The sequence below is a fragment of the Helianthus annuus genome, chromosome 8, assembly GCF_002127325.2.
Source record: "Helianthus annuus cultivar XRQ/B chromosome 8, HanXRQr2.0-SUNRISE, whole genome shotgun sequence".
In the NCBI taxonomy this organism is placed as follows: Eukaryota; Viridiplantae; Streptophyta; class Magnoliopsida; order Asterales; family Asteraceae; genus Helianthus; species Helianthus annuus.
In genome coordinates this window covers 125,309,213-125,324,583 of record NC_035440.2, presented here as the reverse complement: position 1 = coordinate 125,324,583, position 15,371 = coordinate 125,309,213, and positions in this window count along the sequence as shown.

The following is a 15,371-nucleotide window of genomic DNA, read 5'->3' as shown; positions in this document are numbered from 1 at the left end:
ACCAAACTTTGTACCCACTAATGTAAAATAATATTTTGGGATTTTTGAATATTTTTTAATTATTTTTAGGCTGAGCATAACATAGAGTTCTAAGTTTGATTCGGTTATTGTCGGTTTTGCCCTTTTGGCCTATAAAATGAGTTTTACAAATCATTTTGATACCAAACCTTTTTATACTGATTTTATATGATAAATAAATTATTTTAAGCCTTCTGGAATAATAAAAATACCAGCTTTTCTTATAAAACCCGGAAAACGCTTAAAACCGCCTTTTTACGCGTTTTTAACGCATAGTATGTATTAAAAGTATTTTAAACATATAAGGTTTGATGCCTACTGATATTTTCAGTAGATTTTTATATTTTAACAGTAAGCAAAAGTTTTAAACTCATATTTCCAGTTTTGACCTTTTAAGCCTATGTGAAATTACCAAAATGCCCCTAAGGTGCATAGTTTGGTTATAAATGATAAATTTCACATATATGTAATACCCTAATGTTATAATTTATTAAATTAAGTATTTTTACTGATTATATCAAACCTGTAACTCAGATTAATATTTAAACTCTTTTATAACCTTTAAAATGACCAAAATGTCATAGTTTGAGTTTAAATTCGTTTTGGGCATAATAGAAGATATCTTACTGATGTCACAACATATTTAAGGCATATTAACTTAGAAAACCTGTATATGACTCTTATGGTTACCAGTTATGCATCTTTCGCGTTCGGTTCGGTTTATGTAACTAGTTTGCATAAATTGACCGAAACGGGTCAAATCTTATCATTTTTGTCTCAAAATCCAGAATGTGTTTAGTTTACCCATATTACACTAGTCTCCAAACTTGTCGGGACTAAATCACATTCTATTCCAGTCTTCGCTTAATTGTGCGTTTGAACCGTATCTTCATTTAAAACTAACCGGTCTAAGTTTAGGCTTAATTAAGACCCGTTAGGAATCTAATAGGTTGTTAAAAACCTTCGTTCCAGATTAGGAGCCCAGTAAAAGCTACGTGCACTTGCTGTTTGTGAATTATACTTGCAAAGGTAAATACTTTTAACTTATTTTCCCTTATACGGGCTTGGGGTACGGTATATAAAATACCGCTTGGTCGGGCATTGAATTTTTTATCGTATGAAGGTTAATTTATTTATATGACCCGTTTAAATTGTTTTGTTTGCCTAAAGCCTTTGGGGGGGTTAATGACAATGTCCCGGATATCCTTGGCATCATTCATTGAATGGCCACGACCTTAGTACGGGGTGTAGGCGTACACCCGCCTGTGCATATATAAATAATAAGGTATAACCGCCGGTTACGAGAATAACTCGCCGCGGGACTATACCATGTGGTGTGTCTATTAATCTTTAACCCGGTATTCAACCAGGGCTACTGAACGTATAACGAACATGTGATTCTTTTACAAGTTTATATATAAATAATTATCCCAAGTTATAAAAAGTTTTGTGTCATGTGCATTCAAATCAATTTTCTTAAACGTTTTCAAAATGAGTCAGTTAAATTGTGTTTACCAGTGTAAACTGACGTATTTTCCCAAAAAGGCTAAGTGCAGGTACTAATCGGAATAGGCTGGCCTCTCCTAGCATCAAATAAAAGTCTCACAAGCTTAGATGCCTTTAAAGTTTGTTGAACAAAGTTTCTTTTTATCTTTTGATCCGCCTGTGGATCTTTTTCAACTATCTTGTGATACTTAATATTACAATTTATTCGGTTGAAATAAAATCTATCTTTTGCTTCCGCTGTGCATTTAAAATTGTGTTGTTTGACTATGATGATATCAACTACGTCACCATACTCCCCACCGGGCCCACCGGTAATACGTGGAAATATCGGGGTGTGACAGGTTGGTATCAGAGCCAACACGGAGTGAATTAAACACTAGCCTTTTGTGTTTAATCTCAGTTACACAATTGCACATTCCTCGATTTTCGAGTCTAGACAAAGAACATAGGACAAATCCTCATTTGTTTTATTTTTGTCTTTTATATATTCTTGTTGTTATCTTTGTCTTTGTTGACAGGTTTAATTATGCCGCCGAGGTTTAGAAGGGGAAGAGGCAAGGCTCCCGTCATTGGGCATGACCACGAAGCCGGACCGTCACATAGAAGAACACCATCCATCACAATGAGCACAACTCCACAAGAATCTTGGAGGACTTATATAGAACCAGGGAGGCGATTCGTCTCTCTAAGCTCATCACCATCTTATCTCCACTCCTTCGGGCCTCAATCAGAAAATGAGCCCCACAACCCACAGCCTTCTTTTATACCTCTCCAGCGGTCCAATTCGCACCATTCCTTTGGCGACCCCACTCCTGTCTTCCAGAGACGGTTCAACCCGGCAAAGTATATTGAAGAACCAGTGGTTTTAACCCACTAGGACCTGAAGACCACTTTTCGGGCGATAATGACATGGACGAGGACACCGATCCCGCTTAGCCACCGTCCGGAACCCCTAACCACCCCATCGAGATCTCTGATGGGTCATCCTTCCATGGATCACCTTACCGTGGTCCAGATAGCTTCCAGGCGAAATTCGCCCAGTATGAATGGTATTTTACACCTTCCTACCAATCATCGCCTCACCGGCAGCAGCAGGATCCCTCCGAGGATTCTCGTTTTGTCGCGGTCACTCCACCGCCACCACCACCAGTTGAGCAGCCGCCTCCGGAGCCACCAAGGCGAAGAAGATCAAACGCATGGATGTCCGTGCGAGGAGGAGTGCGTATCAGCACCCCTCAACCTTCAAGTGGCAGCCACTACCCGCCACTCCACGAAGACCCACAGATGGGAGGACCTTCAAACCCCGTCTCGGAAGTAGACTCTGCGCCTATCGCGCCACCATTGGGTTTTGGTAACCCAATTCCTGCATACGCCGGTTCAGCGGCGTATAATCCCTTTAAGCAGCCGGCCCACACCAACTACAACTATGCTGACGTTGACCCGTACCAGGCCACATGGGACTACAACGCTCTCCACCCCGAAGGGCCTTATTGAGCTCCTTGGGGAGTTGGATACCCAGCTTATGGGTACCAACAACCGCCACCTCCTCAACCTCTACATCAACAGCCGCCGCAACAGCAATTCATCCCGCCAAAGCGACAACAAGAGGTTCTCGAGAGGTTGAGCCAGGTTGAGCGAGAGGTCCAGCAAGAGCGCAGGAACAACCAAGGCTTCTTCAAAGGTTTGGCAAGCTAAATCAAGGGGAAGACCAAGAGAAGGGATTTTTGAAAATCCTTGTTTATTTTTATTTATGTTGTAATCATGTCCCTGCGTGGACATTTGTTTCTGTATTCTGCCCCTGCGTGGGCATGTCTTTCTGTATTATGCCCCTGCGTGGGCATGTCTTTCTGTTTGACCCCTGCGTGGGTATGTTTGTTTGTTTAGCCCCTGCGTGGGCATGTTATTTCAGTAGAAGTCTCGTTTAGGGCAAACCTGTACTTGTTTCATTTTAATGGAATGGTTTAATTTAAATTTCATTTTTGTTAATTATATGCATAAACATAAAACATGAAATAAATGAAAAAAAATAACCTTCCTTTTATTTAAGATCTATCATTATAATAAAATGACAAAATCTAAAAGGGGCAAGACCTAGCCATGTGTCATCTTAAGACAGGGCCAAGATGGTAGTTCCACAATTAGATTCAGATCCTTATTAACATCTCAATTTAGGAATGTTCTGCGTTAAATATTAAAAAGAATCTTAAAGGTAAAACCTAGTCTATATGTCGTTGCAGACAGGGCCAAGATGGTAAAACCTATTCGAAAGATTCCAATCCTTGTTAACATCTGAAAACATGTTAACACTCTTGACAAAATGTGATTCGATAAAATCACATAAGTCATCCTTATATTGGATTCTTCCAAATCCTTTTAATTAATTAAAACATCCATTAGGGATATAATGCCTACGGGCTATACTCATTGTCATATAAGACAAAAGACAGTCGTGGTCTTCGACCCCCTGTTAAGAAGAGGTAATGAATTAAAATTAAAACCTCAATACCTTGATCCTATAAGATCATGAAAAAAAATTTAAAACTGTCCATATGACTTGGCCTTTTTGCCATTAATATATTTTAATTATAACTAGGGTTTATTATAATGAAAAATCCTGAATATATGTATGCTTAACAAATTAATCAAAATGGTTTCTTAAATACCATGATTAATAAATCACCTAGAATGATAGAACTGTCATAGATATCTGAATAAATTAAAATCATTATTTTATGTAGCAATCAAGCTACATGCTTGGGTCAGACGAAGTCAACAGTCACCCCAGAGATAATCATGACACCTCCAGAGTCAACATAGCAGGAGCGGAATTACAGGCATTGATAGATAATGCTATTACGCGAGCTCTGGATAGACAATTCAAGGAATCCAGTGGTACCCAGGTCAGGACTCAGTCAGTACCACACTCTAAACCACCCTCTAGAACTCATACTTCTCACAAGAGTGATTCTCATCACTCATCAAACCAGAGGAGTGTTCCATCTAAGAGAATTGTGCTTAATCAAGAACCACGTGCTAAAGGTTGCACCTATAAGTATTTTGTCTCCTGTAAACCTAGGGATTTCACTGGGGAGAAAGGAGTTGTCGACTGTATGACATGGTTAGATGAGATGGACACTGTGGTAGATATCAGTGGTTGTGCTGATAAGGATGTGGTAAAGTTTGTATCTCAGTCATTCAAAGGCGAGGCATTAGCTTGGTGGAGATCTTTGATTCAAGCTACCGGAAAAGCCCCATTGTACAATCTGACATGGGATCAATTTGTTGCTCTCATCAAGGAGAACTACTGCCCTCAGCATGAGGTTGAAAAGATTGAGTCTGATTTCTTGTCTTTGGTTATTAAGAACCTGGATTGTCAAGCCTACCTTACAAGCTTTAATACAATGTCAAGGTTGGTTCCCTATCTTGTGACACCGGAACCCAAGAGGATAGCTCGTTTTATTGGGGGTTTAGCCCCAGAAATCAAGGTGAGTGTGAAGGCCTCTCAGCCAGCTACTTTCAGATCTGCAGCTGATATATCTTTGTCCCTCACACTGGACGCGGTCAGGCAGAGATCGCAGAGGAACAATGATGCTGAAAAGAGGAAGCGTGAGGATGACAACTCACGACGTTCAGAAAAGAAGCATAAGGGAAACAATGACCACAAGAAGGGTTCTGGATCTAAGAAAGATGGTCAACAGACGGGTGATAAGCCCCAAGTGTAAAATCTGTAAGAAACACCATTTCGGGAAGTGCAGATATGAATCGAAATCCCAGTCACAGCCGAGGGCTTGTGGGATTTGTAAGTCAAGTGAGCACAAGACCTTAGACTGCAAGAAAATCAAGGACGCAACGTGCTATAATTGCAATGAAAAAGGGCACATTAAGTCCAACTGCCCATAGTTTGCGAAGAATGCTGAGGAAGGGAAAAAGACCAATGCAAGGGTCTTCCGGATGGATGCAAAGGAAGCTGCTCAGGACGATAACGTGATCACAGGTACCTTCCTTGTAAATGATGTCTATGCAAGAGTGCTTTTTGATTCAGGAGCTGATAAGTCATTCGTAGATAATAAGTTTTGTAAGTTGTTGAATTTACCTGTTAAAACCCTAAGCGTGAAATGTGAGGTAGAATTAGCTGACGGTACCCTAGAAACAGCCTCAACTGTGTTAGATGGATGTGTTATATCCATTAGGAACCCCTCTTTTCCATTATCCTTGCTTCCTTTGAAGTTAGCCGGTTTCGATATAGTTTTAGGCATGGACTGGTTATCTAATAACCAAGCCCAAATCGTTTGCAACAAGAAGCAAGTAGTAGTCAAGACTCCGTCTGGTGAGCCACTTACCATTCAGGGAGATACCCAGTATGGACTGCCTGAGCAAGTGTCCATGCTCAAGGCATCCAGATGTTTGAAGAAGGGTTATGTCATTTATATGGCACAGGTGACTATTGATGAGCAGAACCCCAAGATCGAAGACATCCCAGTTATTTCTGAGTACCCTGAAGTTTTCCCTGAAGAACTACCTGGTTTACCACCAGATAGGCAAGTAGAATTCAGAATTGACATCATCCCTGGAACAGCGCCTGTTGCAAGAGCGCCCTATAGGTTGGCACCAACGGAAATGAAAAAGTTGAGGACCCAGCTAGATGATCTATTAGCCAAAGGTTTTATTAGGCCTAGTTAGTCTCCATGGGGAGCGCCAATCCTATTTGTAAAGAAGAAGGATGGATCGATGCGTCTATGCATCGATTATCGTGAGCTTAACAAAGTCACTATCAAGAATATATATCCATTGCCCAGGATCGATGATCTATTCGATCAATTGCAAGGGGCAAGTTACTTCTCTAAGATCGACTTGAGGTCAGGCTATCACCAACTGAAGGTTAAAGATGAAGATGTACACAAGACTGCATTTAGGACTCGTTATGGTCATTACGAGTTCTTAGTGATGCCTTTTGAGCTCACTAATGCACCTGCAGCATTCATGGATCTCATGAATCGCGTCTGCAAGCCTTACTTAGACAAATTCATCATCGTCTTCATCGATGACATACTCATTTACTCGAAGAGCCAAGCTGACCATGAGAAGCATCTCCGTTGCATTCTGAAACTGCTTCATCGGGAAAAGCTCTATGCCAAATTTTCAAAGTGTGAATTATGGCTTCGTGAAGTCCAATTTCTTGGACATGTTGTTAGTGAGCGTGGTATCCAAGTAGATCACGCTAAGATTGAAGCCATTATGAATTGGCAAGAACCAAAGACACCTACGGAGATTCGCAGCTTTCTAGGACTGGCAGGATACTATAGGCGATTTATCGAAAACTTCTCAAGAATTGCAGCACCCCTGACTTTACTCACCCGCAAGAATAGCAAGTTTGACTGGGGGCCTAAGCAGCAAGAATCTTTTGATATTCTAAAGCAGAAGTTGAGCAATGCTCCAGTATTGACGTTGCCTGAAGGAATTGATGAATTTGTGGTATATTGTGATGCATCACACACCGAGATGGGATGTGTGCTTATACAGAAAGGCAAAGTTATTGCCTATGCTTCACGACAATTAAAGGTGCATGAGAAGAACTACACCACCCATGACTTGGAGTTGGGTGTCGTTTTATTTGCACTAAAACTGTGGAGACATTACTTGTATGGAACCAAGTGTGTGATCTATTCCGATCACAAAAGCCTTCAACATCTATTCAATCAGAAGGACTTAAATATGAGGCAGCGACGATGGATGGAAACTTTGAATGATTATGACTGTGAGATACGATACCATCCAGGCAAGGCAAATGTGGTTGCCGACGCCTTAAGTAGAAAGGAAAGGGTGAAGCCCATAAGAATCAATGCCAAGAGCATTGAATTAAAGAATAGTTTGAATGAAAGGTTGTTAGCTGCGCAGAAGGGAGCTGTACTAGAAGCTAACTATCCTGATGAAAAGCTAGGAGTAACTGAAGAGCAGTTATCTTATGGCAAGGACGGAATTCTGAGGTTAAATGGACGAATATGGGTTCCAGTTTATGGAGGACTTCGGGATGTTATCCTCCAGGAAGCCCATAGTTCTAAGTACTCCGTTCATCCTGGAGCTGATAAGATGTACCAGGATCTGAAGGCAAACTATTGGTGGATAGGCTTGAAGAAGTCTATAGCTACCTATGTAGCCAAATGTTTGACGTACGCACAAGTTAAAGCTGAACATCAAAAGCCGTCAGGTTTGTTACAACAGCCTGAACTTCCCACCTGGAAGTGGGAAATGGTGAGAATGGATTTCATCACCAAATTGCCAAAGACAAAGAAAGGAAATGACACTATTTGGGTGATAGTAGATAGACTGACTAAGTCAGCACATTTCCTACCCATCAAGGAGACTCACAGCTTCGACATATTAGCCCAGTTGTACGTAGATAAGATTGTATCCCTGCATGGCGTACCAGTATCTATTATCTCGGACAGAGATACTAGATACACATCTCATTTTTGGAAAAGTTTCCAACAGTCTTTAGGCACAAGCTTGAATTTTAGTACGGCTTACCATCCTCAGACGGACGGACAGAGTGAGCGTACGATCCAAACTTTGGAAGACATGCTTCGTGCATGTGTGATTGACTTAGGTGGTAGTTGGGATAACCACCTGCCATTGATCGAGTTCTCCTATAACAATAGCTACCATACAAGCATTCAGGCTGCGCCTTTTGAGGCATTATATGGTAGGAAATGCAGAAAGCCTATTTGTTGGGCAGAAGTAGGAGAAGCTCAGTTATCAGGACCTGATATAATCCTTGAAACAATGCACAAGATTGTCCAAATTCGTGACCGCCTGAAAGCTGCCAGGGATAGGCAGAAAAGTTATGCTGATAAAAGGCGAAAACCTCTAAAGTTTGAGGTTGGTGATAAGGTTTTGCTAAAAGTATCACCCTGGAAAGGAGTGATGAGATTTGGTAAGAAAGGTAAGTTGAGCCCAAGGTATATAGGACCATTCGAGATCATCGAATGTGTAGGAACAGTGGCTTATAAGTTAAACTTACCCGAAGAGCTCAGTGGTATTCACAATGTATTCCACATCTGCAATCTGAAGAAATGTCTAGCCGATGAATCGCTAGTCATACCACATACGGATGTGCATATAGATGAGAGCTTGAAATTTGTGGAAAAACCTTTGTCGATCAAGGATCGACAGGTTAAGAAGCTTCGAAGGAAGCAAGTACCGATTGTAAAGGTCAAATGGGATGCCCGTAGAGGTCCCGAGTACACGTGGGAGGTAGAGTCCACAATGAAAGAAAAGTACCCTCATTTATTTCAGTAAATCTCGAGGTTGAGATTTCTTTTAAGAGGGTGAGGACGTAACACGTCGAAGATTTATGTCCAATAATATATCGACAAACAAAGAATTGCTTTAGAGGGACTAAAGTTGACAAACAAAGAAAGTATGTGAATAAAAGGGTTCAAAGTGTCAACAATGGATGACTATATCTTGCAATAACCCTACATGATGTTTATACCCTTAAACGAATGAATCATGGATCATACGAAGCTAATTGTGGAAGAAAGTGAGAGATTTCAAACTACAGGGGTTAAATGTGTCAACATGTTTAAAGATACCTCTGAGTGACCTTTTAGCGAACCCGAAGCTTTGTAACGATAAATTATACTCACTAGAATAAGTGATAAAATTTTCACAAGGTTTCGATAAAGTATGAGAAAGTTTTGATAATATTCGTATACGAGGGTTAAAAGCGTCAACGTTGAAATTAAAGGCTTTACGGGTGATCATAAAGTTAACTGAGGACTTAACGGTGTTTGCTTATGCCTTGGAGCCCTTAAAAGTCAAGTTAGAGGGCCAAAAGTGCAAGAAATAAACTTAAAACCACGTTCAGAAGGACCAGGGACCAAAACAGCAATTATTGAAAGTTGTTTGCAGGTCAACAGGGTCCAGGCGGCCCGCGTAAGACTCCTTAAGAGTCTACGCGGCCCGCGTAAGCATGCCAGCGACAGAAAACTCCTGGCAGCTGCCAGTTCAGCCTGTTAACCGACCTTAGAGCCTTGTTTTATATACCAGGGACTCCTCCACTGGTATTTCATGCAATAGGGACACATGGGACCATCTTATAACATTTGTAGACTTCCTTGGCATCATCTTATGAGATCAAACTCACTATATAAGAACCCACTTGTTGCAACACTTGAGCACATCATTTGAAAACCTTCACAACTTCACTTCTGGAGAATTTTGGAGCTCAAGCACACTTCCTAAGGATTCTTAGTCATGCATAGGACCTTTGTAAGTGTCCTTAACTTTCCTTAATTCAGTTTTACTTAGTTAATTAGCTTAAAGTCAAACAGTCGTAATTAAGGTTTGACTTTGTAATTAATTATAATTTGTCCAGTCAAATCTCAAATTGAAAGTACCTATGAGTTGGTAATTATGTGGGCAATAAACCCTTAAAAGGGCACCCTCTGATTCCCACTCTAACTAGGTCAATTGTCGGGTCAAAGCTAATCTTAAAAAGTCAATAGAAAGCTTATTTTCAAATGAATGCGTAATTAACGATGTAGAAGCCATGCAACCTATTTTATCACTAATATAACTTGGTAATAAATGTAAGAACATGTCTAAACATGTTCAACCCGATAATTTTCAGTTTAAGCTCGGTTCGGAACCGAAAGTCGCAAAAATAGACTTTTGCTTTTACTTTCAGTTCTGACCCATTAGAGCATAGTTTAGAAATTCTTTAGAGCTTTATTAGGACCAGGTTACATGTTAGTATAACCCTCTATGATTATACAACTTGGTTCAATAGTTATCCGATTCATATGCATGTTTCCGTTAAATGCTTAAATGTTGACTATTATGCCCTTTTGATAATAAAACGTGATTTTTGAAAAAGTAAAAGAATAGAAACCTTCATTACTGATTTATAGACTTGTCCCTAAAATTTTACATCAGTTTGAGGTCTAGATTAGGAGTTATGCTCATTAGCGTAAATGAAAAGCTTTTTATTAATTAAACGACATAATTAGCGTATAGCCTATCTAAACCCAATTTTTGATACCAAACTTTGTACCAACTGATGTAAAATAATATTTTGGGATTTTTGAAGATTTTTTAATTATTTTTAGGCTGAGCATAACATAGAGTTCTAAGCTTGATTCGGTTATTGTCGGTTTTGCCCTTTTGGCCTAAAAAATGAGTTTTACAAATCATTTTGATACCAAACCTTTTTCTACTGATTTTATATGATAAATAAATTATTTTAAGCCTTCTGGAATGATAAAAATACCAGCTTTTCTTATAAAACCCGGAAATCGCTTAAAACCGCCTTTTTACGCGTTTTTAACACATAGTATGTATTAAAAATATTTTAAACATACAAGGTTTGATGCCTACTGATATTTTCAGTAAATTTTTATATTTTAACAGTAAGTAAAAGTTTTAAACTCAGATTTCCAGTTTTGACCTTTTAAGCCTATGTGAAATTACCAAAATGCCCCTAAGGTGCATAGTTTGGTTATAAATGATAAATTTCACATATAAGTAATACCCTACTGTTATAATTTATTAAATTAAGTATTTTTACTGATTATATCAGACCTGTAACTCAGATTAATATTTAAACTCTTTTATAACCTTTAAAATGACCAAAATGCCCCTACGGGGCATAGTTTGAGTTTAAATTCGTTTTGGGCATAATAGAAGATATATTACTGATGTCACAACATATTTAAGGCATATTAACTTAGGAAACCTGTATATGACTCTTATGGTTACCCGTTATGCATCTTTCGCGTTCGGTTCGGTTTATGTAACTTGTTTGCATAAATTGACCGAAACGGGTCAAACCTTATCATTTTTGTCTCAAAATCTAGAATGTGTTTAGTTTACCCATATTACACAAGTCTCCAAACTTGTCGGGTCTAAATCACATTCTATTCCGGTCTTCGCTTAATTGTGCGTTTGAACCGTATCTTCCTTTAAAACTAACCGGTCTAAGTTTAGGCTTAATTAAGACCCGTTAGGAATCTAATAGGTTATTAAAAACCTCCGTTCCAGATTAGAAGCCTAGTAAAAGCTACGTGCACTTGCTGTTTGTGAATTATACTTGCAAAGGTAAATACTTTTAACTTATTTTCCCTTATACGGGCTTGGGGTACGGTATATAAAATACCACTTGGTCGGGCATTGAATTTTTGATCGTATGAAGGTTAATTTATTGATATGACCCGTTTAAATTGTTTTGTTTGCCTAAAGCCTTTGGGGGGTTAATGACCATGTCCCGGATATCCTTGGCATCATTCATTGAATGGCCACGACCTTAGTACGGGGTGTAGGCGTACACCCGCCTGTGCATATATAAATAATAAGGTATAACCGCCGGTTACGAGAATAACTCGCCGCGGGACTATACCATGTGGTGTGTCTATTAATCTTTTACCCGGTATTCAACCGGGCTACTGAACGTATAACGAACATGTAATTCTTTTACAAGTTTATATATAAATAATTATCCCAAGTTACAAAAAGTTTTGTGCCATGTGCATTCAAATCAATTTTCTTAAACGTTTTCACAATGAGTCAGTTGAATTGTATTTACCAGTGTAAACTGACGTATTTTCCCAAAAAGGCTAAGTGCAGGTACTAATCGGAATAGGCTGGCCTCTCCTAGCATCAAATAAAAGTCTCGCAAGCTTAGATGCCTTTAAAGTCTGTTGAACAAAGTTTCTTTTTATCTTTTGATCCGCCTGTGGATCTTTTTCAACTATCTTGTGATACTTAATATTACAATTTATTCGGTTGAAATAAAATCTATCTTTTGCTTCCGCTGTGCATTTAAAATTGTGTTGTTTGACTATGATGATATCAACTACGTCACGATACTCCCCACCGGGCCCACCGGTAATACGTGGAAATATCGGGGTGTGACATCTGATAGAAGGGTAAATAACTGTTTTTTAACATGTGTAAATATAAGGTTTTAAGTGTTTATCATCATAAAACATGGTTACTTTGAGTGTGTTTCTATTTGTAGGTACCCAGAGCTTAACGGATGGATATTGAAGCTAAACGGGAGGTTTTCGGGAAGATTTATGAAGGTTAGAAGCTTACACACAAGTTGGGAGTTGAAAAATGCAAAAAATGGTGAGAAACCAGTACTTGGCGCAAGAAGAAACCAGTTTGGCGCAACTTGGTGTCAGTTTGGGCGCAATACAGATGCTAATCAGTCAGGGGCGCAACCTTGTGCCAGGGGGGGCGCAACCTTGCGCTGGCAGCAGATAGTCACGCGAAAATTCAGGATTTCACTTTATTTTAAGATATCTTCAACCCCAAAACGAGATATTCACTAACCCTAGCCGTTTTCCACTTCCCAAGGACGAATTTTGGAGTTCCCAACCTCAATTTTCATCAATCTTTCATGCAATCAAACATCCAAGAAAACCAAGAAGATCAAATCATGATTATGAGTGGCTAGATTCTTTTGTGACTACCTCCGGGTGGATGGTTCATGTATGTGAAACTCAAACCTTGTTTATTTAGTTCTTTGGATTGTTTTTCATAACTTGAAGAATACTTGTGGTTTAGTTTTGTTTAAAAGAATTGTGAGTGTTGCAATTATTCATCTTTTACCATTCGCATTCGGTTTTCTTGCATCGTGAGTAGTTTGGTTATTGGGTGGGTTCTTGGCACTTATGATTTGGTAATTAAATTGCATAGGTTATTATTAAAAACTTGTCTTTGATTATCAATCAAACTAAACCGTTAACAAGACCTTTTGGTATCTATCTAATTAAACAAGTTTGGGTGAATCATTGAACCGGAAATCCGGAGGGGGTTGCTTTTCTTTAAAATTGATAACTTTCTTAATTATTCTCGATCAAAAATCTTAAAACGCAATCATAGCAATAGTTTTTCTTAGTTTTAGTTAATCTAGGTTCCTACAATCAACACTAACCACATATTCCCTGTGGAGACGACCCTACTTACCCTTGCTAGTAAAGGTACTTAGGACCAAATTTTAAACTTGTTTTTGACCGACCTTTCGACATCGATCAAAATGGCGCCGTTGCCGGGGAATCGGTGCGCTTAGTGTTAGTAGTTGTTTTTATTAAAAAATTCAAAAAAACTCAAAAAAAAAAATAAAAAAACCAAAAATATTTCTTTTTGTTTGTCTTTTATTTGTTTGTTCCGTATTACGCTTGGTTTCTTGTTTGTCTGTGTGCAGGTGATTCTCGTGTTGCATGCATACCAGGTTTTCAAAGAAATCCTCACCGCTCTTATTTGATCCAGAAATTGAGAAGACTGCTCGACAGAATCTCGTTCTTTTCCGTTCAGCAGTGAAAACTAAAGCTCAGTCATCAACAGTTGCTCAAGATCTTGAACAAGCAGCTCACGAAATGGCTGATCAAGAGCCACAAAACCAAGCCCAAAACGATCCAATCCCTCCCATTCCAGATCCACCCATCCCTCAAAACCAAAATCAAAATCAAAATCAAAACCAAAATCAAAACCAGCCTAATAACCAAAACCAGAATCAACCACCACCACAACCATTTCCACAATTCAACCTAGGCCCACAAAACCAACCTGGAAATCTAAATCTCCAACATGGGGAAATTATTCGTCTTAACCAACCACAACATCAACATGGGTATGATGAGGATCCCAACCACAGAGAAGGCAGTGTTCACACGTGGGAATCCGGTTGGGAAAATGATGATTATCAGAACCAGTATGATGGGAGATATGCTGATTACAGATACGACGAAGGGTATAATGTTAGTCAAGGACACCCGGTACAACAACAAGTCAACCAAAGAAATCACATCCAGCGGCCGATTCCACAAAATCAAGTTCATAATGGAGTCCCGCAGTTTAATGCGGGAAGAGCTAATAATCGGTTTAGGGGCGAGCAAATACAGTTTGTGGATGGTGTCCCACAAGTCGTTCAAGGGGCACCAATTCAAGGCGTTGAAGGTCATTATCGACCCGTTGTAGTACCCAACTCATCAGCTATAGTTACACCGGTGGGGATTAATAATCGACCCTTCGAGGTGAGGCCTCAATACCTAGGCCATTTGCCTGAATTCTATGGAAAAAGAACTGAAGAACCATACTTGCATATTGCAAGCTTCAATTCAATTTGCCAAACTATAGGAGGTTCAGGGTTTACAAAGGATGAGGTTAAGTTGATGTTGTTTCAATTTACCCTGAAAGACAAGGCACGCCAATGGTTCGCAACATTACCTCCTGGGAGTATTTACACTTGGCAAGAGATGCAACAGGTATTTTTGGAGGAGTATTACACAATGAACAGAACCAGTGAAGCTCGGGATGCAATCAGAGCTTTCCAACAGCATTCAGGGGAACCGTTCCATGAGGCGTTCACAAGGTTTAAGGAGTTGCTGAGGAAATGCCCGCATCATGAAATTCAGACATGGGAATTGATCAAGGCATTCTATGATGGGCTACTTCCAGCTGATGTAAGAGATCTTATCGCCATCAGCAATGGTACGTTTCTCACGAACACCGAGGCTGCAGATTGGGCATACTTAGAGAGACAAAGTGCCACTTCGAAAAGACAGGCACAATCTAGCAGGAGGGCAAGATCGAGTTCAGCGAAATCGGTTGATTATGAAGCTGAGGAACGGGTCGAGAAGTTGAGGCATCAAAACTTGTTGCTTGAGCGTCAGGTAGCTCAAATGAACCTTGGAAAAGGTGGTGAAGTTAAAACCGCCAATACGTTTTCGGTGTGCACTGAATGTGGAGAGTTAGGGCATCAAGTTGGAGAGTGCGTTGTGTTGGGTGGTCAGACCGACGAATTGAATCAAATCTATGGTGACCGAAAGCAATATGATATGAAA